The sequence below is a fragment of the Garra rufa genome, unplaced genomic scaffold (assembly GCF_049309525.1).
Source record: "Garra rufa unplaced genomic scaffold, GarRuf1.0 hap1_unplaced_002, whole genome shotgun sequence".
Taxonomy (NCBI): domain Eukaryota; kingdom Metazoa; phylum Chordata; class Actinopteri; order Cypriniformes; family Cyprinidae; genus Garra; species Garra rufa.
In genome coordinates, this window is record NW_027394277.1 from 9,963,302 (window position 1) to 9,989,293 (window position 25,992).

A 25,992-nucleotide genomic window follows, 5' to 3' on the forward strand; every position below is an offset into this window, starting at 1 on the left:
CAAAAAGTTTTCATCTGTATCACCTTCAAATCCAAAAACATCAAGAATCTGTATATGAATCTCAACAATGGTGACGGTCAACAATATGTGTCATGTTGCAATGCATGCTGGGTACAAGTTTGGTAAAAGACCCTCCCATGTATCCCAGCATGCATTGCAACATGAATAAACAATGCAGTGGAATTGTCAGATTATTTTTATTTTACTCTTAATAATTGTTTTTATGCTTCCTTTTTTGTTGAGACTTTTTAATAGCTTGTTTTAAGATGTTCAGAGATGTATCTGAACATTTTGTTGATTATCACCATTGTTGAGATTCATATGCTGATTCATCATGTCTGTGGTCTTTAGAAAGAAACAGATGAAAACCTTTAGCAAACAAAGTATGATAAAATGATTCAGCTAATATGATTTATACAACACATAAATGTAAAGCTGTAAGTAGGCCTAATATTAAAGTAACACAACATCCATCTATGCAACAAATAAACTACAAAAGAAATTAACACACTAACAGATCCCCCTACTTTTTTTTTTTTACACTTTGTTGGCCAAGCTCAACATGTTTGATTTAAGTACAACAAAAGCTATCAGCACAACATTAAACCTAGCATGTGACAGGTCAAGAGCCCAACCAAAGGAAACCCTGCTCTCATTGATGGTGATTTCACATGAAACAAAACATCTACACGTCTGTTAATTCTCAATAAGAGCTTCTCTAGAAGTCTGACAGAAGACAATCTGGTTAGTAATGAGTGAAGCTGGTCAATCTGTTTGTGGAGTTGTTGAATCAGATCTTGAGAGGTTTAATGTATTGTTTTATTTGAGTTGATTTCCTCTAAGGCTGTGGTTGAAGTCAGCTGTAGTTCTTGTGTTTCTCTTTCCATTGATGATTCAGCAGGTGTTGATCATTAATGATCAATCATCACATAATGATCTCATTAACTCCAACACTGTGTCAATGCTACTTGAACACTCTGTAGTGTGGAAACACATGAACACTGAGCAGTGCTTGTTTAACACTGGGAATAATTACATAAACCTTACCTGTTTCATTCACGTATCACTGATGCATATGAATCACATTAAGTTTATTAATATGTTTATATTAAAACTATGTAATCCAAATACATGGAAAATTAGCATTTAATTGAATTACATAAAGTTTATTTTTAGACCGAATTATTTTTTTGAGTGTGAGTGTGTCAGATAAGGAGGACACACAAAAAGTTTAGCATGGGGTCCCCAGGACCTGGATTAAGGTCCGGTGCTAAAGGAACCGAACGACAAGAATGGATTCCAACCATTGCACAGAGCACAATGGATTAGCAGTCCATTGCTTTAACCACTCGGCCAGCCCGTCCCCTTGCTGACCGAGATAGGCCATGCTGCGGACCTTTTCAGCTGCTGCTGCCGTGCTTTCAGCAGGCTGTTTTGAGCACAGAGGGAATAGTGAATGAGCCGTCTTTTACACACCTCTAATCTGTTCCGTGGAAACACGGTGCAGCAACCCGTGCCAGGAGACTGTTTGTGCGTCATGTTTAAAGCTTGCTGCCACCTTGTCGGTTCACATCCACGTAGGTGCACGAAAAGGTCACGACCGTCGCTGGCATTCTTTCGCAGAGGCAATATTGTAGCCTATGAGGTTTATCCGAGGCGCGATCATTGCTGGTTGAAAACTTTACCCAATACCCCGCCAGGATGACTTGAAATACAGTTAGCTTTGGCAATTTTTGCTAGCCTCTCTGGAGGCTTAGAGTTTTGTTGAGAAATATAGCCTTGTTTCGTTTAGGGTTTTTTTTCCTCGCCAAAAAGCTGTCTACTGATGATAGAGCGCCAGAGCCAGAAGGCTTGTTGTTTTGTCAATATGTTCTCAAGACAGGTATCGTTAAACTGCAGCGCAATTACAGATCACCGTTACCCATCGTAAACAGGTTGGTCCTGTCTGGTCCGGTGGGCTCTCAGTGGCGCTAAAGCTTCCAATGCGTGTCGAGCACAATGTATTAGCCTTCCACCGCCTTAACCACTGGACCACCTCGTCATCTTGCGGGGTTTCTTTATTTAACACTCCTGATTCATGTGCATGTGGATGCATTCTTCGTCTTTTGTTTCAGCCGCCGAGGGCCTGTTTTCCACTGAGGCCCTGCGCCAAACTCAATATGACACACAATCGAACGTTAGTAGTAACCTCCGATTACGGCCGAATGTGGATTCTGCTCGGACGACGGGGCACCGGTACATCCTTTGTAGCTTTAGCTTATTAGCCAAACGCTACACCAGTTTGCCATTTCCCATGAAATCATCCTTGATTTCCATAAGAAAGGTGCCCCAAATTGGTGGAAAATCACAACTCAACCATACGCTGTCCAAAGCATTGAACCGCCTTCACGCGGCAAAACAGAACATGTTGTTGGCCCGCACTGCTGGGTCAAACTGCGCTTCCCAAAAACAGATTGGGTCAAAACTGACAGAAGAAATCTCTAAGCCTGCTTTAAGCCCTACCCACGGGACGGGTTGACAGTCTCGCACAACGCGAGAACCTCAGTTTCGCCTGTGTAATTTGGGGGCAGATGAAAACTGCATCCGACTAAAATTACAAAAAAATTTTTAGGACTCTAATGATGTTTCAGATGTAACTTTTCTCATCTCTGTTGTTAGGTTGTCACCATCTCTGAGACTCAAAGTGTCAGAAGTCACCTAAGCTGGTTTTGCAAAATGGAGGTCAAGACTATGCTTTCAGGGATCATTTCTATAGTTTTTAACTAAGAAGTGTGTTTCAAAAGTGTAGTGTCTCCCAAACTACGATGATGAGCTTTGATATTCTTTTCTGAGCGTGAATCGGGTGTGGAGTAATGGTTTATTCCCTATGCTCCACACCATTGATGAACGTTCTGTGTGGCATTTATGCAGCATAGAAGAAGAGAGTATGATCAGAGTGGTCTTTGAAAATTGTAAATATCAGATTAACAATCTTGTGTGTAGCTGCGATTGACTGTTTGGCTCATAATTGGTGTATATCTGATGAAACTACTTTTTTATCTTTTTTTTGTTGTTCTTTTTTACATTTTTGTTGGTGGGTGTCACCATCCTTGAGATTCAGGATGTCAGGATAAGATGTCAGCTGGTTCTATCAACTTAAAGTTGCCATAAAATGCATTGAGAGAATATTTTAATTTGTTCTTTGATGTCTACATAGAAGGTAAATGGCATAGGAAAGGGCAAACAATCTCCAGAAACGGTTTTACAGGACCATTTACAACCCTAGGATTTGTTCCTAGAATGAAATGCTCTGTTATTGCCTTTTTTGGAAGCTTCATGAATATTAATGAGCTCTGCTCCGATTGGCTGTTTCACAGAGCTGCTCATCTCTATAGCTGGCACATTGATAAAAAATATATATTTAATTAGGAGCTCTAGCCGCTTTTAATATGTGGTTTGTTGAATCTTGATGAACTGCCTTTAACTGAAAATTGATTGTTACAATAATGCGTTACTTACACACTATTGTGCTGTTTAAATACTGTGCAGTTGCTTTGACACAATCTGTATTGTAAAAGGCGCTATATAAATAAAGGTGACTTGACTTGACTTGACTTGAATCTGCCGTTTTGAATCGCAGACATTTTAGTCTCATTACTGTGATCCATGTGCTCTGTGTAAAGTTATAATGCAGAGGGAGCTCTTCTTACCACACAAGTTCAGCTGCTTCTCGGTGATACTCTGGATCTGTAAATCATTCGCCATCATCAGCGCAGTTATTTCTCCATCATTCACCATCATCAGCACAGTCATCTCTCTGTTTATGTGGTAAGTGATATCTTTTGTACTGCAATGTAACAGGCTAGTGCTAGCATTAAGCTAACCGTGTCCCTTCAGTGGCTTGCCTTGTTTTACTGATGTAATGACGTTACCGATGATTGGGCGATGCAAATGTTGGAGGCGTAACTATTAACGATCCCGGGACTGTTGCGTAACAGTCAGTGTTATGTTGGAATTGACATATAAATCTAGTGTTCTCAAAAGACCACCGAAAAATAGAAGATTTATCCTTATCCTTATATAGATTTATCCTTGATTTCCATAAGAAAGGTGCCCCAAATTGGTGGAAAATCACATCTCAACCATACGCTGTCCAAAGCATTGAACCGCCTTCACGCGGCAAGACAGAACATGTTGTTGGCCTGCACTGCTGGGTCAAACTGCAGACCACTCCCGATTCAGACCATCAGCTCATTAGTAGAGCACTCAGTGAACTGAACTGAGTGTGTCAGATAAGGAGGACACTCAAAAAGTGCAGAGTGGGGTCCCCAGGACCGAGGATTACTGCTAAAGGAGCCGAACGACGAGGATGGGATTCGAACCCTCGCGTGCAGAGCACAATGGATTAGCAGTCCATCGCCTTAACCACTCGGCCACCTCGTCATTTTACGTGGCATTTTCTATTTAGCACTCCTGATTCAGATCATCAGTTCATTAGTAGAGAACTCTAAGAACTGAACTGAGTGTGTTAGATAAGGAGGACACACAAAAAGTTTAGCATGGGGTCCCCAGGACCTGGATTAAGGTCCGGTGCTAAAGGAACCGAACGACAAGAATGGGATTCCAACCATTGCACAGAGCACAATGGATTAGCAGTCCATCGCTTTAACCACTCGGCCAGCCCGTCCCCTTGCTGACCGAGACAGGCCATGCTGCGGACCTTTTCAGCTGCTGCTGCCGTGCTTTCAGCAGGCTGTTTTGAGCACAGAGGGAATAGTGAATGAGCCGTCTTTTACACACCTCTAATCTGTTCCGTGGAAACACGGTGCAGCAACCCGTGCCAGGAGACTGTTTGTGCGTCATGTTTAAAGCTTGCTGCCACCTTGTCGGTTCACATCCACGTAGGTGCACGAAAAGGTCACGACCGTCGCTGGCATTCTTTCGCAGAGGCAATATTGTAGCCTATGAGGTTTATCCGAGGCGCAATCATTGCTGGTTGAAAACTTTACCCAATACCCCGCCAGGATGACTTGAAATACAGTTAGCTTTGGCAATTTTTGCTAGCCTCTCTGGAGGCTTAGAGTTTTGTTGAGAAATATAGCCTTGTTTCGTTTAGGGTTTTTTTTCCTCGCCAAAAAGCTGTCTACTGATGATAGAGCGCCAGAGCCAGAAGGCTTGTTGTTTTGTCAATATGTTCTCAAGACAGGTATCGTTAAACTGCAGCGCAATTACAGATCACCGTTACCCATCGTAAACAGGTTGGTCCTGTCTGGTCCGGTGGGCTCTCAGTGGCGCTAAAGCTTCCAATGCGTGTCGAGTAGGGATGTAACGGTATCAAAACTTCACGGTACGGTAATACCTCGATATGAATGTCACGGTACGGTATTTATTGAATCATTTACAGGAAATACAAAACTAATGAAGAAACTCGAAAAAAGTGCCAGAAGTGCTTATTAAACAGTTTACATGAACACTGAACATATCAATGGCATACAATTTAGCCATCTATCACTTTGAAACAGGAACTTTAATTTTAATAACAAAAAATTATTAAACCATGTAAAAAAAAAATACGTTTCAATTTAGTATTCTTGAAAACTTCTTAAAATAGCAGCCTACTTATTGCAGCAGGCCCATGTGCTGAATGAGTACTTGAGAACACTCACCTCATTCACTCACACACTCACTTATTCAGACAGAGACAGGAAAATTAGCATATTAACATTATCTGGTAAAAGCTGGGATCTCTGGGCATTTACAATGTCCCCTGCAACACAAAAAACCCTCTCACTTGGGACCTGAGTATGTGAGCGGAGTGGAGCGGCAACAATTTCCCCTCCGCTCTCTGTGCATTTAATAATCGCTCCGTTCCAGCTCCAGCTCCAGCTCCGCTCCGGGTTCACAATTTTCCGCTCCGCTGCACTCCTCGCTCACAGACATCAGAAACACCGCTCCGCCTTCGCTTCGCGTCAAAAACAATTCAGAAATAATGTTTGAAATATAACGGTCCTGTTCATAACACATATTAAAATAAAACATACTAAAATAAAATAAAATGACCCTTGGAGAAGCTTATATTTCGCTTATTTTAAAGAAAGGTAAAAGTCCTGATATATGTGCTTCTTATAGGCCAATTGCATTACTGAATGTGGACCGGAAACTCCTTTCTAAAATTTTAGCAACACGTCTTGAGAAAATTCTGCCTACGATAATTGGGACTGACCAAACTGGATTTATACAGGGTAGGAATTCATCTGATAATGTTAGACGCCTTTTAAATGTTATTTATGCCTTTAAAGCAAAATCTATAGATGGCCTAGTTCTGTCTTTAGATGCGGAGAAGGCGTTTGATCGTATCGAATGGTCCTATCTTTTCTTTGTTTTGGAAAAATTTGGCCTAGGTAAAAATTTTGTGCAGTGGATCGAAGTGCTGTATACAAAACCATGCTCTGCTGTGTTGACTAATGGCTTTAGATCTGATTTTTTCCCTATGCATAGAGGCACCAGGCAGGGTTGCCCCCTATCGCCACTTTTATTTGCGTTGGCTATGGAGCCTCTAGCTGAAGCTATCAGATCAACAACATCTATTTCAGGTTTACAGATAGAACATATACATCATAAAATTGCACTGTACGCTGATGATGTATTGCTTTTTTTATCTGAGCCTGATAAGTCAGTTCCTGCTCTAATTGAGTTGATTAACTGGTTCAGTACGTTTTCTGGTTATAAAATTAATTTAACCAAATCTGAAGCTATGCCTTTAGGTACTCTTATCTCCAAGCCTAACATTGTGCCCTGTTTTCCTTTTAAGTGGTCCCCTCTAGGTTTCACCTATTTAGGTATTTCTATCTCTTCATCTTTGAAGCAGATGTATGATTCTAATTTTGTTCCTTTATTTGAGAAAATACGGCAGGATTTAGAACGTTGGAATTCCTTGCCAGTATCTTGGCTAGGTCGGATAGCACTCGTGAAGATGATTGTGTTACCCAAACTGTTATATCCTATTCGAATGGTTCCGATACTGTTCTCAAATAGAGCATTAAAAGGACTGAATAGCTGGCTGACTTCCTTTATATGGAGCAAACGCAAGCCTAGGTTAAAAATGTCAGTACTCTATCTGCCAAGTTCCATGGGAGGGTTGGATTTTCCAAATATTAAGATGTATCAGTTAAGTTCTCACCTGAGATATATTGCAGAGTGGGTTAGAAATGATTCTTCCTCTACTTGGTTAGATATTGAATCTTCCTTTTCAAAATTTCCTTTAAGAGCTCTTCTTTTTGTAAAAAGCTTTCAAAAAATAAAAGAGATATATGATAATCCAATTATAGTTAATACTCTGAAAGCATGGAGATCAGTCTGTAGGCTTGAAGGTAGATCTAAATTGACTTCTTTATTTACCCCAATATTAAACAATCCTGATTTTATCCCAGGAATTTTGGATGATGGTTTTAAACGTTGGTGTGATTTAGGACTTATTAGGCTTGGGGATATGTTTTTAGACAATAAATTAATGTCTTTTGTGGAGTTAACCCAGAAGTACCAGCTTTTCAAACATGATTTTTTTCGTTTCCTCCAATTGAGGCATTATATTACTAATAACACAACACTTGTTGGGAATAGTGAGATATCTTCTATTGAGAGGTTATTATTTGTATCACCGGGAAAGATGTCTGTGGGTAGATTTTATGGTTCTATGTGTTTAATCTCTTCGGCTGATACACAGAGAATTAAAACTAAATGGGAAGAAGAGTTAGCTATTGATATTGATGATGAAACATGGGCTGATATTTGGTCTTATGCTAGGAAAATATCTGTTTGTACACGTACAAAAGAAATACAATTTAAAATCATACATAGACTCCATATTTCTCCTAACCGCAGGCATTTTTTTAAACCCTCTACATCGCCAATGTGCTTAAAATGTAAAATTGAAGTTGGTACTTTAACACATTGTCTGTGGTCATGTAACATACTGCAAAGGTATTGGTTTTTGGTGCTGGAGGAAATGGAAAAGATCTTTAATATACAGTTGGATTTTGACCCAGTCTCATTGTTGTTGGGTATTCCTAATGGACGCATTGCTTCATCTGTTAATAAGAAATTGTATAATATTCTGGCCTTTGCTGCCAGGAAAAATATTTTACTTAATTGGATTAGTGATAAATCTCCATCACTTAAAGGTTGGCATAAGATAATTTTTCAGATGATTCCCCTGGAGCGTCTTACCTATGTATTGCATCGAAAAACAGGCCAGTTTAATAAAGTCTGGACCCCATATCTTGACTATTTGGAACCTCATCTTAGTCCTATTATATTACAAGGAATGTTGTAATTGCTTAACTCTCTAGACATATAACTTTTTTTTTTTTTTCTTTTTTTCCTTATCTGTTTTATATGAGGTAATCCTGTGTTATTTAAAGTCTGAGCTATTTTTGTTCTTTGTTTTTGTTTTGTTTTTGTTGCTGTATGACGATGTCTTGTTATTTTTGTATTATAATGAAAATGCAATAAATATAATTATAAAAAAAAAAAAAAATAAAAAAAAAAAAAAAATAAAATAAAATAACTGTAGAGTTTGGAACACTAGTGTGCAAACTTTGTTCCTACCACATACCAAGCTAATAACATTGTCAGCAGCATTAAAAGAGTATTACTGCTGCTTTATGCAGCAAAGTTTGTAATGAAAATAAAAATACATTTTCGTCAGTTATTTTACTTGACAGATTTCTGCTTACATTTGTTTTAATGCATTAACAGAGTGATTGCGTGTGAATAAGTGCTGTACCTGTTTAAATGATGCTTTCACCTGAAAATATTAAGTATCTAGAAATAACAAACTTGTGAACTATAATTTACCGCTCATATTATGTCCATTGCCGTAGCCTTCACATTATTTCTGATTTGAGTGATCAATCTCTATCCAGCGAAATATGTTTAGCATGTGAATTCCTGCTTAATATGCAGTTATATTACGGACAATTTGCATGAATTGTACTGATGATGGAGCGGTGGTGGAGCGCTCTTGGAGCGAGTTAAAACCAAGACGCTCCGACTTTTCAAAAATCCGCTCCTCCCTCCATTCAGAATCACCCGGCTCCACTCCGCTCACATACTCAGTGCTGACAACAGACCGCAAAGGATGATGGCCACGCCTGGGCTGATGGGAATTGTAGTTCCCGCTACCTCCCGTTCGCTCCATTCGCCTGAGCAAACTTTTCTCAGAAGACCTATTGTTTTATCGAGTGATGCGACCACGGTAGTATCGAAAAAATTTGCTATTGCGGTACGACGGTATTTACAATACCGTTACATCCCTAGTGTCGAGCACAATGTATTAGCCTTCCACCGCCTTAACCACTGGACCACCTCGTCATCTTGCGGGGTTTCTTTATTTAACACTCCTGATTCATGTGCATGTGGATGCATTCTTCGTCTTTTGTTTCAGCCGCCGAGGGCCTGTTTTCCACTGAGGCCCTGCGCCAAACTCAATATGACACACAATCGAACGTTAGTAGTAACCTCCGATTACGGCCGAATGTGGATTCTGCTCGGACGACGGGGCACCGGTACATCCTTTGTAGCTTTAGCTTATTAGCCAAACGCTACACCAGTTTGCAATTTCCCATGAAATCCTCCTTGATTTCCATAAGAAAGGTGCCCCAAATTGGTGGAAAATCACAACTCAACCATACGCTGTCCAAAGCATTGAACCGCCTTCACGCGGCAAAACAGAACATGTTGTTGGCCCGCACTGCTGGGTCAAACTGCGCTTCCCAAAAACAGATTGGGTCAAAACTGACAGAAGAAATCTCTAAGCCTGCTTTAAGCCCTACCCACGGGACGGGTTGACAGTCTCGCACAACGCGAGAACCTCAGTTTCGCCTGTGTAATTTGGGGGCCGATGAAAACTGCATCCGACTAAAATTACAAAAAAATTTTTAGGACTCTAATGATGTTTCAGATGTAACTTTTCTCATCTCTGTTGTTAGGTTGTCACCATCTCTGAGACTCAAAGTGTCAGAAGTCGCCTAAGCTGGTTTTGCAAAATGGAGGTCAAGACTATGGTTTCAGGGATCATTTCTATAGTTTTTAACTAAGAAGTGTGTTTCAAAAGTGTAGTGTCTCCCAAACTACGATGATGAGCTTTGATATTCTTTTCTGAGCGTGAATCGGGTGCGGAGTAATTGTTTATTCCCTATGCTCCACACCATTGATGAACGTTCTGTGTGGCATTTATGCAGCATAGAAGAAGAGAGTATGATCAGAGTGGTCTTTGAAAATTGTAAATATCAGATTAACAATCTTGTGTGTAGCTGCGATTGACTGTTTGGCTCATAATTGGTGTATATCTGATGAAACTACTTTTTTTATCTTTTTTTTGTTGTTCTTTTTTATATTTTTGTTGGTGGGTGTCACCATCCTTGAGATTCAGAATGTCAGGATAAGATGTCAGCTGGTTCTATCAACTTAAAGTTGCCATAAAATGCATTGAGAGAATATTTTAATTTGTTCTTTGATGTCTACATAGAAGGTAAATGGCATAGGAAAGGGCAAACAATCTCCAGAAACGGTTTTACAGGACCATTTACAACCCTAGGATTTGTTCCTAGAATGAAATGCTCTGTTATTGCCTTTCTTGGAAGCTTCATGAATATTAATGAGCTCTGCTCCGATTGGCTGTTTCACAGAGCTGCTCATCTCTATAGCTGGCACATTGATAAAAAATATATATTTAATTAGGAGCTCTAGCCGCTTTTAATATGTGGTTTGTTGAATCTTGATGAACTGCCTTTAACTGAAAATTGATTGTTACAATAATGCGTTACTTACACACTATTGTGCTGTTTAAATACTGTGCAGTTGCTTTGACACAATCTGTATTGTAAAAGGCGCTATATAAATAAAGGTGACTTGACTTGACTTGACTTGAATCTGCCGTTTTGAATCGCAGACATTTTAGTCTCATTACTGTGATCCATGTGCTCTGTGTAAAGTTATAATGCAGAGGGAGCTCTTCTTACCACACAAGTTCAGCTGCTTCTCGGTGATACTCTGGATCTGTAAATCATTCGCCATCATCAGCGCAGTTATTTCTCCATCATTCACCATCATCAACACAGTCATCTCTCTGTTTATGTGGTAAGTGATATCTTTTGTACTGCAATGTAACAGGCTAGTGCTAGCATTAAGCTAACCGTGTCCCTTCAGTGGCTTGCCTTGTTTTACTGATGTACTGACGTTACCGATGATTGGGCGATGCAAATGTTGGAGGCGTAACTATTAACGATCCCGGGACTGTTGCGTAACAGTCGGTGTTATGTTGGAATTGACATATAAATCTAGTGTTCTCAAAAGACCACCGAAAAATAGAAGATTTATCCTTATCCTTATATAGATTTATCCTTGATTTCCATAAGAAAGGTGCCCCAAATTGGTGGAAAATCACATCTCAACCATACGCTGTCCAAAGCATTGAACCGCCTTCACGCGGCAAGACAGAACATGTTGTTGGCCTGCACTGCTGGGTCAAACTGCGCTTCCCAAAAACAGATTTGGTCAAAACTGACAGAAGAAAACTCTAAGCCTGCTCTAAGCCCTACCCACGGGATGGCTCGACAGTCTCGGCACAACGCGAGAGCCTCCGTTTCGCCTGTGTCATTTGGGAGCCGATGAAAACTGCCTCCGACCCGGTGAAGGAAACCACAACCAGCCTGGCTAGCTCTACCTGGAGCAGGATCGTCTGTTTCCGCGGCCGTCTCCTCGTCCAATCGCCGATCTCGCCGTCCATTGTGAGAATGGATGAGAGCCAATTGCGTCGCTCGCCGTCCATTGTGAGAATGGACGAGGCGCCAATCGCATCGCACGCGCTCCATTGTTGAGAGCCAATCGCGTTGCCGAATGAGAATGGACGCTGCCACCCACCGCGCTTAGCTTCATTCTAATTCATGTAAAAAATCAGACGAACGGAACATCTAATAACTTTTCAAAGTAAGTAATGCATGTTTGCTTCTTTCTTCATATGTGTTTACAATGTTCTCAATTGGTAACTCGTTACGTTTTCGTCCGTCGTTCATCCGTTTTTGTGTGTTCATAAACTTTTGACTCGCGACTTGTGAATGAAACAATGTTAGTTTGCCTCTAATCTTCCTTATTAAACTCCATTTACACGTTCTGAAGTTCAATTTAAATGGGAAAAAAAACGTGTTTCAGCTGTAAATGTAGTCATTCTTTATGACAATTTACCGTGTTTTTACTGTAGTGAATCGTAGTAACCATGTTGTGTTTTTGGCTGATCGATTACAACTGTATGAACACAGTCTTACTATAAATTAAAATCCGAATGAACAAAACAAACAAAACCCATTTTCCTTGTGTTTATCTTTATCTACCATGGTTTTACTATAGTGAGAGTGTAGTAATCATGTTTTGTTTTAATGAATTGCCTATAATCTCTCATTTTAAACACAGTTTGCCTGTAATCTTACTCATTAAACTAAATTTACTCGTTCTGAGGTTGGATTTATTTTTCAGCTCTTGGTCATTCCTTATGCCAATTCACCATGTTATTACCATAGTGAAAGCCTAGTTGTGTTTTTGGCTGATCGATTACAACTGTATGAACACAGTCTTACTATAAATTAAAATCTGAATGAACAAAAAAACGTTATGCTTGTGTTCGTCATTTACCATGGTTTTACTATAGTGAAAGTGAAGTAATCATGTTTTCTTTTCATGCCTTGCCTATAATATCACATATTAAACACAGTTTGCCTGTAATCTTACTTATTAAACTCAATATAAACAGTCTTACTATGAATAAAATCATGAATGAAAAAATCACCATGGTTTTACTAACGTGAAAGTGAAATGATCATGTTTGGTTTTCATGACTTGCCTAAAATCTCACATATAAAACACCATTTGCCTGTAATTTTGCATAATAAACACATGTATTCTTTTTTTTCAGTTTGATTTGGTTTTTTAAATGTTTCGTTGTAGAAATAGTCATTTTAAAATGTAATGTGATTTTGCTATGTGTGACTGTAGTAATCAAGTTTTGAGTTTGCAGATGGATTACCATTTGTATAAACACAGATGCAAGTGCTACAAATAATAATTAAAATGAAAACGCAATGTTATATAGACATAAAGGGAGGGTAACACTTTATTTTACATTGTCATTAATACACGCTATATGTAGTTACTATAGCAATAACAGTAAATTATAAATAATTGGATGCAACTAACTATAAACCAAACAAAACACTAGTCTTACCCCTATAGTAACTGCATGTGGTAATTTAATATTCAAATACTTATATGCATAATTGTAGTTTAACACCTTTGAATAAAGTGTAACCTTATTTTGCTTTATTAGTAATAAAATAATGTTTAATTGTTGTAATGGGTGTCATGATTTAGTTAGCTTGAATAGATATGATTGTATCATTATAAATAAATTAAAAACATTTGTGTAGTTGTCCAATACCTGCTAAATGCACATTACTAACTACTATTTTCCTATTATATTTAGATGAGCACTAAGCCAAAGAGCCACAAGGTCATGGGTGATGGCGAGTGGATGGCGAGGTTGAGGACTTTTGCCAGCTCTGGGGTTTGTCCGTCTGGAGGCAACAGACCAGCACCACAGCAGCAGAAGTGGTACAGCCTCTACCAGAAGGTAAAGTTACCTGTATCTCATTGTAGAATATGAATGTGTACATTATTTGTCAAACATTTTTACACATGACTGTGTTTAATGTTTTTGAAAGAAGTGACTTTTTAAGCCTGCATTTATTTGATCAAAAATACAGGAAAAAACAGCAAAATAGCTTGTACTGCATATTTGTATTTATTTTTTTGTTTTTTAAATGAAAACTGATATGTTTTGCAGAATTCATTGATGAATAAAAAGTTAAAAGAACAGCATTAATTTCTCTAAAAAAAAACTTTTGAACAGTCCTGTATATCGTTAAAGAAGATTTTCTATTTGATTTCTAATGCTGTTCTTTATTGAACTTTTTATTCTTCAATGAATCCTGAAAAAGTATCACAGATTACATAAAAAATACATTAAGCAGCACAACTGTGTCCAACATTGGTCATAAATTAGCTAATTAGAATGATTTCTAAAATGATAGCTAAATATTCAGCGTTGATGGCAGAAATAATTTAAATTTAAAGTGTATGGAACTATAAATTTAAACTGTGATGACATTTTACAATATTACTGATGTTTTCTTTATTTTTATAAATGCAGGATCGATGAGCATAAGGCACTTCTTTCAAAAAACATTAAAAATAGTGATGTGTCCAAACTTTTGACTGATCCTGTATTTGTGTTTCCTTTTATTAAATTTTGTTTTGGTTTTTTATAGGAGAACTGCTTGGTGTTGACTACTTCCTGAGTCAGACTGGACAGCCCCTGGTAGTGGACCCTGACTCAGAAGAGACAGAGAACATGCTGGAGGATGTGGATGAAGGCGAGGATGAAGAAGACGAGGGCTTCAGGGAGGACCAAACACTTGACATTACTGTGTCAAGTCTTACCGATGACCCAAGCTTCTCTCTGTCCTCCACTCAGCCTGATGCCTCCTTCACGCCAGGTGCCTCAGCATCTCCTGACGAGTCTGTGGTATGTAAATATCTTGTTGTATGCATGTATGTAATTGTGTTTCATGTAATATTGTTACATTTCTAGGAAAATATATATTTATATGTTTGTTTATTTTGTTCCACTTCACTGTGCTCATAATGTTGTTCATTTCTGTTTTTTTTTCTTTATATTTTTTCTCCCAGGCTTTGGATAGTGCTGGTGTGCTGGACAAAGTGGACAGCCTTTTGGAGTATCTTGTGGAGCTCAGGAATCAGCCATCTTTGTCTCTCACCAACCAGCAGGTCAGTTTCTCTACTTTTTCTTCTTGACCTGTCATATGTTGACACTACCACATGTTTTGTTTTCTCATTTGCCATGTATTATATGCTCTCTCTGCTTAGGTGAGCAATATAGTTGGCAGAACCTGCTGGATTACGATAAGAAGAGAGTGATGTTTGCTGCCAGACACCAGAGCAGGCTGGACACAGGTTCACTCCAGGAGTGGAGAGCGTGAAGAGGCAGACATTCACCACCACTGCCCCACTTGCCCAGTGGCCAGATTGTTGTCTCCTGATAGAGACCATTTCAAGCCCTGTGCCTTCCATAAGAGTCCAAAAAAAGGGCATAAAGTTTTATTTATGTGTATTGTTTTCTGCTTTCTGTTCTTTTGCACTTGCAATGAATGCACTAGGGCCATGGACATTAAGACAGTTTTATTTAATAGTATAGTTTTGTTTTCTGTTCTTTAGCACTTTCAAAACATGCACAGGAGTCATGGACAATAGAAAGTATTATTAAGAGATATTATTCTGTTTTCTGCACATGCAACATAACTATAAGAATAAAAATGTAAAAAAAAAGAAAGAATAATGAATAATTGGCTATGACTGATTGAAAAATAAAAGTTTGGTCATGATTAAATAATTCTTTTTGTATGTCTTTGTTACAGTATCATTTAACGGTTATAGGCCCTTTTAAAAATGTTGATAAATTTGGGGATTATTTAATAAATAAATTTACTATTTTTTGTACTATAAGTTTTAGAACATAACTACAGCAGAAATATATTTAAAGTGCAAAAACTTTGAATGAGAAATCAATAATCAGTAATATAAATCTAATAAAATATTATTTTTGTAATTTCAGAAATAATTTCATTCATTTGACATTTATGTGATAATTACTGATAAATAAAACATTCAGTAAACACTTCAATGTATGGCAACACTAACATGAACTGGAAAGCTTGTGATCATCCTTACTCCCATATAAATGTACAGGAAAATAGAGAAAACATTTTTTTTTTTCAGATAATTTATTGTAAATATACACTCCAAAAACAGTTCAAAGAGATAAAATTCCCTTTCATTTCTTTTCTCCTCATTTTTTCCTTTTTTCTCTCTCTTTTTTCTTTCTTTTTCTCTTTTCCCCCTCTTCTCCCCCTCCTTCCTTTTCTTCCCCCCCTTAACAGACTATTGTTCCCCAGCTTTGGCGCAATCGGTTAGCGCGTTTGGCTGTTAACCGAAAGGTTGGTGGTTCGAGCCCACCCAGGGACGTGTGAAATGCCGGAGTTTTGCACGCGCGTCAGGTGTCCACTAACGCCTATGCCATTCTTAGGGTTGCGAGGCACAGCTTTCTCAGGGCGTTTATCCTGTGCACCTTCAATAAGCTGGCTTCTTTTAAAAGAAGTCAGCGGCGGGTGTTTGGTGAACATTTTCACCAGCTCGAGTTTGCTGTGGCATGTGGATTCATTCTTTACTGATGATCTGTCTCTGGGGCTCATCTAGTTGACATGGTATCCGCTGACATTCGGCTGAAGGTGCTGATCCACCATCTGCTCTTGGTACGGACTGGATCCGGGGGACTGCAGTGACCATCTAATCGGAATACAGAATGGATATGGCGGCTACGATGACCTCAGAATAAGAAGAAACAGACTAATATTAATGTAGATGCAAAAGTTCCATGTTGCCACAGTGTCAGATTGGAGACAGTGTCTTGCGTCGATGGCCGTCTAGGTGAAGAGGTCTTCACTGATGATCTGTCTCTGGGGCTCATCCAGCTTGCTACCACCTTGTCGGATCACATCCAAGTAGCTGCAAGAAAAGGTTTTTAAGGTTTTAAGAAATATTGTAAACAAGTATAAGGAAATAATTATGATGGGGGATTTTAACACAGTTTTTAGTAAACAAGATATGGCAGAAGGGATGGTGTTTAAAACTGACATGGGGAGGAAAGAATTAAAAGTACTAATGGAAGAAAACAATATGATCGATGTGTGGAGAGAAAGAAATGAAAAGAAAAAAGAATTTTCAAGGAGGCAAATAGTGGGGCAGTTTGTGTGTCAAACAAGAATTGACTTTATTTTATGTAAGAGAAATGTGGAGAATTTTATAGAAAAGATTAAGTATGTAGAAGCAAGTTTTAGTGATCACAAGTTTTTATTTTTTAAAGTGGACTGGAGTAAAGTGCAAAGAGGGCCGGGAGTATGGATTTTAAATAAAGAGGATTATGTTTTAAGTATAAAGGAGATCATTGAAAAGGAAAAAGGAAATGAAATGTATAATGAGGATAAGCGAATATGGTGGGAGAATGTGAAATATCTGGTTAAAAAATTTACAATAAAGTATTGCAAATTAATTAAAAAATGTAAGGGAAATAAGGAAAGGGAGCTAAGACAAAACTTAAATAAGGAACTGGGTAATGCGGAACAAAGCATAGAGAAAATAAAAGAAATGGAGGGTAGACTGAAGGAAATGGAAGAGGAGAAATATGAAGGTGCAAGATTAAGAAGCAAAGCAAAATATACAGTGGAAGGGGAGAAGTGCACAAAATTCTTCTTTGATCTGGAGAAAAGAAGAGGAAAAGCAGAAATGATCAAAGAAATAAGGGCCAAAAATGGTATGATAGTAAAGGAAAATGAGGAGATATTGGAAGAAATAAAATCATACTATGAGAACTTATTCTGTTCGGAGGGGGTAAAAGAAATAGAAAAAGTGGAGTTATTAACGCAAATAAAAGCAAGAATAGAAGAAGTCGAAAAAAAAGAATGTGATGATGAAATAAGAGAGGAAGAAATAAAAAGAGAAATAAGTGAATTAAATAAAAGGAAAAGTCCGGGGATAGATGGGTTGGGGAGTGAGTTTTACATTGTTTTTAAAGATTTTTTAACCAGTATTTTAAAAGAAGTATTTGATGAGATTTTTAGGAAAGATGAGATGAACCAGAGGATGGGAATGGGATTAATGAAGCTGATATATAAAAGGAAAGGAGACAAATTGGAGTTAAGAAATTATAGGCCTATAACAATGCTTAACACAGATCTGAAGATTTTATCAAAAGTTTTAGCTAACAGACTAAAAGAAGTGATGCCCAGCATAATCAAAACAAACCAAGCATACAGTATTAAAGGAAGAGATATTGCAGATACAACAATGAGCATAAAAGATACAATAAGGTATATTACTGAAAAGAAAAAAGATGGTTTTATAATCAGTTTGGATTTTGAGAAGGCTTTCGACAGGGTAGAGCATGATTTTTTATTTGGGGTTTTAAAGAGTTTTGGGTTTGGAGGGAAATTTATTAAATGGGTTAAAATTTTATATAAGGGTGCTGTAACGAGAGTAAAGTGTAATGGATTTTTAACAGAGTGTTTTAAATTAACGAGATCAATTAGACAGGGTTGCCCGTTGTCGGCACTTTTATATACTTTAATTGCAGAACCACTGGGATTGGCTATAAAGCAGGAGGGGAGAATAAAAGGGATAGACATAGAGGGAGGAGAGAATAAAATTTTTCAATATGCCGATGATACTACGCTAATGCTACAAGATCTGGCCAGTGTAGAGGAAGCAATGAAAATAGTACAACAATTTTGCAGGGGATCAGGGACTAAAGTGAACGAGGATAAAACTGTATACATGTGATTTGGGGGAACGGAGGTTTTAACTGGGCACTTTACTTTTAAGGAAATGAATGAAATAAAAATTTTAGGGATTTTAATGGGAAGGGATGAAAAGAAAGCAGAAGGAAGTATGTGGGAGGAGATTCTAGGAGGGATTGAGAGAAGGTTGATCTTTTGGAAATTAATGTCATTAACTTTAAAGGGGAAGGTTTTAATTTTGAATGTTTTAATGGTTTCTAAGTTATGGCATATTTTATATGTATCATCTATGCCGTTGTGGGTAGAAAAAAGGCTAAAAAAAATGTTTTTTAAATTTTTTATGGGAAGGAAAGCCCCCGAGAATAGCACACAACACTTTAATAGGAGCAGTGGGAAAGGGAGGACTGGGGTTAATGGATGTGGAACAAAGAAAGAACAGTTTGAGAGTTAAAATAATTAAAAAGTGCATGGATGAAGACAATAAAGCGGCATGGAAGAGAACAATGGGGTATTTTTTAAGTAAGTATAGTAATTTTAACTTGGGGGACAACATTTTATGGATGAAAACAAAAAAGTGGATGACGGAAAGGCTGCCAGAGTTTTACAAAGAACTGTTGGGGGAATGGAGCAAATTTTTAACTAATGTGCATTTTAAGCCACATGGCAGAGAGAACATTTTAAATCAGCCTTTATTCTCAAACAATGGCATTTTAAATCAAGGGAAAGAGATATTTTTTAAGAAATGGTGGGATGTGGGAATCATGAAAGTCAGAGATATTTTATATGAATTCAAGGAGGGATTCTTACCAGTACAATATATTGTGGATGTGATGGAAGAGGCAAAGGAGGATTACAGCAGACAAGCGATAACAAAAAACTATGATGTAATTAAGAATGCTATACCTCAAGAGTGGATAAAGATAATTGAAAACATGGAAGAAGGGAAACAAGAAAAAGATGTGTATGTGAAGGTGGGGGAAAAACTGTTTGCTTTTAATGAATGTACTGTAAAAAAGTTTTACTCTATGTTTAGAGATGCTGTTTTTAAGAAACCTGTGGTAAATGAATATTGGTTACATAAATTTAAGGATTTAAAAGAAGACAACATATGGGGGAACATGAATGGGAAACTTGTACAGACGAAACTGGAAAACTCAGAATATTTTATCAGACACAGAGTTATTTTTACAGATGTTATTTTAAACAAAATTGGAATGGAACCAAGTGCTACTTGTAAAGTTTGTAAAAATGAAGATGAAGGATTTCTACACTTGTATTTATGTTGCAATGAATTGGAGGATTTTAATGGGAAATGCAAAAATATGATTTTAAGTTTGAGAGGGGAGGATGATGAAAGTATCGAATGGAATAAGGTGGTGATGTTGGATCTGGATAAGCAATGTAAAAACAAAAAACTTATCAATTTGCTTGTGATGTTGATCAAGAGTGCAATATGGGGAAGAAGGGTCGTGGCAAAGAGAGAAAATATTTTATTGGATGTGTGGAATGTGTTTAAAAGAAAATTTGAAAAGTATGTTCAATGCCTGTTTAATTATTTTAAACTCGAAGATAAAATTGATGTTTTTTTATAATGTTTTTTCCCAGGATGTCTGGAAGGTTTTAATGGACTCTGGTTTGGAAATGTCATTTGAACATAACTGAATGATTGTTAAAATCATGTTTGCTCAGAGACTTTCAATGGAAGCTTAACTAAATGTCTACACTTTTTTATGACTGAGGAGATTATGTGATGACAATTGTTGGTGTTTATTTTTAATATGGAAAGCATTTCATGGAAATTGCGATTATATTTCTCAAAAAAAAAAAAAAAAAAAAATGGATAACGTGTCTGACTACGGATCAGAAGATTCTAGGTTCGACTCCTTGACAGACCGGCGATAGGCTGTTTTTCCTTGAGATATCGGTTACAATGCAAGACCACGCTTGTCTTTTCGAATGCGTGGCGTGACTATTTTTGGAATCTTTTTTTTTTACCCGGACAAGGCTTCCACTGTCCAGTTCCAATATGGTCTAGCGGTCAGGATTCTTGGTTTTCACCCAGGCGGCCCGGGTTCGGGAAGGCGGGTATGGGAAGGCGGGTTCTTCTTGGCTTCCCACTTCGAACAGGCCGCATGTCTTCCTGCGTCGAAGGCCGTTTTTTGGCCAGCAGTCGAGCTGCAGAAACCTAATAGGCCGAGGTTGTGACCCCACAGACCCGTGCCTTCTATACCTCAACTGGTAGAGCGGAGGACTGTATGTGGAGTGTTGGCAATCCTTAGGTCGCTGGTTCGACTCTGGCTCGAAGGAGGTCCTTTTTTCATGTCCCCACCTTTTTTGGGGGTGCCGGCCTTCTGAAAGCAGCCAGCAGAGCTTGATTTCACAGTCCGCCGTTGGGGGGCAGGACACGCTACCCCAGAGGGCGATAGTGAGTTACCAGGAAGTGTTTGGCTGCAGTAGGGAGAGGAAGGCTCTCCTCCATTTTGTGTTAATTTTTGTTTTGTTTTGGCGTTATAAGTGTTATTTGTAAAGTCTTTACATTTTCTTTTTTCTAATTTTTTCCTCCCTACAGCATATGCTGTTGGGGGGGAACGTTTTATTTTTGTTTTTGTGTGTGTTTAAGCACATTTTTTTTTTTTTCGTTTGTTTGTTCTCGTTTGGGTGCATAATGGCGGACGGACGCACGGTAACAGACATGGATACGGCTGGAGGCACACGAATGGTTAATGACAATGGATCTGGAAAAGGACGACGAGATGTTAGGAACAAGGACAGCGGGCAAAGGAATAAAAACCCGAAGGAGTACTTAAAGGAAGCGACGGTGACGATTGATACATCCAACGTGAACATACGAGCGGAGGATATAATAAAAGCTGTGACGGATATCACTGGTAAAGGAAGAATCCTGGCGGTTAGACCGAAGCAAAATAAGGAATACGAAGTAACCTTGGAAAGCATAGAAGATGTTGAACTGTTGGAGGATGGAATAATGATAAAGAACGTGAACTGTGGAGTTAAAAGGCTGCAAAGCAGAGACTACGTTGTCTCTTTCATGCACCTGCCCGCGTACATCGATGATCAAGATATTACTGAGAAACTTGAAGGATGGGGAGTTACCCCGGTTTCGGAAATTAAAAGACGTGTGTACCCTGGCACAACTGTGGAGGATGGAACAAGGTATGTGAAAGCTCACTTCCCTAAGGAGGTTGCATCTCTCCCGTACAGCACGAGGCTGGAAACAGCTGAAGGGCTTCAGTACTAGAAGATTAAAACCTGTAGGCTGTGCATGAGCCCTGATCATCTGTTGAAGGACTGCCCTGATTTTAAATGTTATGTGTGCGAGGAGAGAGGGCATTTTGCCAGGGACTGCAATGCAGTTAAGTGCCAGGAGTGCAACAAAGTCTTAATTAAATGTGAATGCTGGTTTGAGGAAGATGAGACTCATGTGGGCGGGCAGGTGCATGAGCAAGACGATGTGGTGGAGGGAGAGGAAGATGGAACGATGGAATTAAGACAAGAAGAAGAGACGGATAAAGGAGATGATGGAAAGGAGATGGAGAGAGAGGAAACGGGCGACAGAGTAGTATTCCAGCAGGAGATGGGGAATGAAGTAAGAAGTGAGACTGATGAGGTGGAGACACAGAAAGATGATGGACAGGAGCAGAGAATACTGGAAACAATTACGGACACAGGAGGGAATACAACAGACAGAGACGAGGATTATAATAGCGACGGAGCAAAAAAGGAAGCAGAGGTAATGAATTTTAAAAGAAGACGTCAAATAAAGGTAAAGCCAAATTTAGAAGGAGTAAGGAAGAAGGTGGTAAACAAATACTTACTAAAAAATAGATTTGAACTTTTGAGGGACATGAATGACATAAGCTAAGGACATGGGTTTTTTGACTGTTTTTTTCTATCTATTTTTTATGGTTTTAAATCTGGCTTCTTTTAATGCCAGAGGATTATCTGATTTTAACAAATTTGAAAAAGTGAAGGAAATGTTTAAAAATGAAGATGTTATTATGTTACAAGAAACAAACTGGAGAGAAAAGCATATGTGTGAGATTAAGAAAAGATGGAGTGGGGACATATTTTACAATAACCAAGAGAACAGATATGGCAGTGGGGTGGCTTTTTTAATAAGGGAAAACACAAATGTTGTTTGTAAAGTTGTTTTTAAAGATGAGATTGGGAAATGTCTAGCAGTGGAATTGGAATATGAAGAAGACAAAATATTGGTGATTAATGTACACGCTCCCAATGAAGAGAGGGAAAAGAAGAATTATTTTAATGGTGTAAGGAGGTTTTTAACTAAGTACAAGCATGCCATTTTAATGGGGGATTTTAATACTGTTTTAAGTAAATTAGATGTGGCTGATGGCATGGTCTTTAGGAATGACTTGGGAAGGCAAGAACTAAAATCGATAATGGACAATTATATGATAGTTGATGTGTGGAGAGAAAAGAATGGGAAAAGAAGGCAGTATTCAAGAAGACAAAAGGGGGGAAACTTTATTTTTCAGTCAAGACTTGATTTTATATTATGTTCGAGGCAGATAGAAGATTTTATAGAGAATGTGAATTACGGTGAAACTAGTTTAAGTGATCACAAGCCACTATATGTGAGATTTGATAAGAGTGTAATTAAGAGAGGCCCGGGTGTGTGGATTTTAAATACAGAGGTTTTAAAAAGAGACACCTATATCCAGGAAGTTAAAGAGATTATTGAAAGAGAAAAGGCAAATGAAATGTATGTGGAAAATAAAAGAATGTGGTGGGAAAATGTTACGTTTTTAATTAAATCACACACAAAAAGATTTTGTAGACTGACTGAACTTACAAAAGGAGTTAAATCAGAAAGAAAAAGACATGCTTAAGATAAAAGAATTGGAAGATAAACTTAAAGATGCAGAAGAGAAAAAATATGAGGGTGCTCGCTTGAGAAGTAAAGCCCAATATACTGTAGAAGGTGAAAAATGCACAAAATATTTCTTTGATTTAGAGAAGAAGAAGGGGAAAGCTGAAATAATAAAAATAGTTAAAAATGAGATTGGTGAAGAAGTAAAAAATAATGAAGGTATACTAGAGGAGATAAAAAGATATTATGAGAAATTATTTACAACGGAAGGCGTGCGGGACGAAGGTGGGGAACTGCTCAAAATAATAGAAGCAAAAGTAGAGGAGGAAGACAAAAAATTTTGCGATAGGGAAATAAGTGAGGAAGAAATAGGAAGAGCTATAGATGAGTTAAACAGGAAGAAAAGCCCAGGGATTGATGGGCTAGGGGGTGAATTTTATATAGTTTTCAAAGATGTTTTAGCTGGTATCTTAAAGGAAGTGTACGATGACATTTTTAAAAAGGAACAAATGAACTTAAGAATGGGCATGGGCTTAATGAAGATAATATACAAAAAGAAAGGAGATAAAATGGACCTGAAAAATTATAGACCTCTCACTATGCTAAATACCGATCTTAAAATTTTATCCAAGGTTTTAGCTAACAGATTAAAAGAGGTGATACCAAAAATTATCAAAACAAATCAAGCTTACGGAGTTAAAGGCAAAGACATCGCGGACACTACATTCAGTATTAAAGATATAATAAGTTACATAAAAGAGAAAAATATGAAAGGGTATGTGATAAGTCTTGATTTTGAAAAGGCTTTCGACAGGGTGGAGCATCAGTTTTTATTTGAGATTTTAAAGATATTTGGTTTTGGAGAGAATTTTATAAAGTGGATAAGAATTTTATATAAAGGTGTGGTGACTAGAATCAAGTGTAACGGCTTTTTAACTCAGAGTTTTAAACTTACAAGGTCTGTCAGACAAGGGTGCCCCCTTTCAGCCCTATTATACTCTCTGGTGGCAGAGCCCTTGGGTCTTGCTATAATGAAAAATAAGGATGTAAGAGGAATAGAAATTGATGGCAGAGGGCAGGAGAATAGTATCTTTCAGTATGCAGATGACACAACTTTAATAATAAGAGATCTAAAGAGCGTCAAAGTGGCAATGGAAGTGGTTCAGGAATACTGCAGTAGATCAGGAGGGAAATTGAATCAGGATAAAACTGTGTACATGAGATTTGGTGAAGCTACTATTTTAAAAGATGTTTTTACTTTTCAAGAAGTTAGAGAAGTGAAAATTTTAGGAGTTTTAATGGGGCACGATGACAGGGAAACGAATGACATTATGTGGGAAGAGATTTTAGGAGCCATAGAAAGAAGGTTGAATTTATGGAAACTGAGAAACTTGTGCTTGAAAGGGAAGGTTCTAGTATTAAATGTTTTAATGGTGTCGAAGCTATGGTACATTTTACATGTTGCATGCATGCCACTTTGGGTTGAGAAAAGGCTAAAGAAAAGTTTTATGGATTTTTTATGGGAAAAGAAGCCACCGAGAATATCATATGATACCCTTATAGGGGTGGCTGAGAAGGGAGGTTTGGGGCTTTTAGACGTAGCACTGAGGAAGAAAAGTTTAAGAGTCAAAATGGTGAAGAAATTTTTAAATGAAAATATTGACACGGTCTGGAAAAAAACTATGATGTACTTTTTAAGCAAATGTGGGAATTTTAATCTGGGAGAGAACATTTTATGGATGAAGACAAAAAATTGGATGTGCAAAGATCTGCCTAACTTTTACAAAGAACTCTTAAGTGCCTGGGGAGAGTTTTTGAAACATGTGCAGTATGTTCCTAAAGGAAGAGATGATATTTTAAATCAACCATTGTTTTTAAACAAGAGCATTATCAATGAAGGAAAGGAATTGTTTTTTAAGAAATGGTGTGATGTGGGGATTGTCAAAGTGAGAGATGTGTTTTACGAGTTTCAAAAAGGTTTTTTACCGGTTCAGTTTGTCATTGATGCAATGGAGGATGAGAAGGAGGACTACATTAAGAAAGAGATTGCGAAACAGTATGGTATTATCAAAAGTGCAATACCAAAAGACTGGGTTAAGATAATAGAAAGTGGTGAACCTGGTATAAGAGAAAAGGAGGTGTATGCAATGGTTGATGGAAAATTGTGTATTTTTAATGAATGTACTGTCAAAAGATTTTATGGTATTTTTAGAGATGCAGCTTTTAAGAAACCCAATGCTAATGACTACTGGCTACAGAAATACGAGGGCCTGAAAGAAGAGAACATATGGAGCAACATGAAAGGGAACTTTGTTGAGACGAAACTGGCAAACTCTGAATTTTTAATCAGACACAGGGCTATCTTCACAGATGTTATTCTGCACAAAATCGGAAGAGAGGAAAGCCCCACGTGTAAAGTCTGCAAATGCGAGGACGAAAGCTTCTCTCACCTGTTTTCATATAGCAGAGAGCTGGACTCTTTTTACATGAGCTGCAAAGCATTACTTGAGAGACTAAAAGGAGGAAACTTTGAAAATGGAATGGAATGGGATAAAACAAGAATGTTAGGAGTACGCAATCACTGCAAAAATGGGAAAATTGTAAACTTGCTTGTCATGCTTATGAAGAGTGCGGTGTGGGAAAGGAGGATGATAGCGAAAAGGGGAAATACAGTCACAA

The 25,992-nt window shown here is 38.0% G+C and overlaps 4 non-coding genes across 4 annotated transcripts; all 4 read left to right on the forward strand.

The window, feature by feature from the left end:
* Positions 1 to 1,611: 1,611 nt before the first annotated feature.
* Positions 1,612 to 1,752, forward strand: LOC141307880 (U4 spliceosomal RNA). The gene has a single exon (XR_012346806.1). It is a non-coding gene; the product is annotated as a U4 spliceosomal RNA (small nuclear RNA).
* Positions 1,753 to 2,724: 972 nt separating this feature from the next.
* On the forward strand, positions 2,725 to 2,940 carry LOC141307791 (small nucleolar RNA U3). Its single transcript, XR_012346718.1, has one exon. It is a non-coding gene; the product is annotated as a small nucleolar RNA U3 (small nucleolar RNA).
* A 1,974-nt stretch (positions 2,941 to 4,914) lies between these two features.
* Positions 4,915 to 5,055, forward strand: LOC141307804 (U4 spliceosomal RNA). Its single transcript, XR_012346730.1, has one exon. It is a non-coding gene; the product is annotated as a U4 spliceosomal RNA (small nuclear RNA).
* A 4,974-nt stretch (positions 5,056 to 10,029) lies between these two features.
* Positions 10,030 to 10,250, forward strand: LOC141307799 (small nucleolar RNA U3). Its single transcript, XR_012346724.1, has one exon. It is a non-coding gene; the product is annotated as a small nucleolar RNA U3 (small nucleolar RNA).
* Positions 10,251 to 25,992: the final 15,742 nt, after the last annotated feature.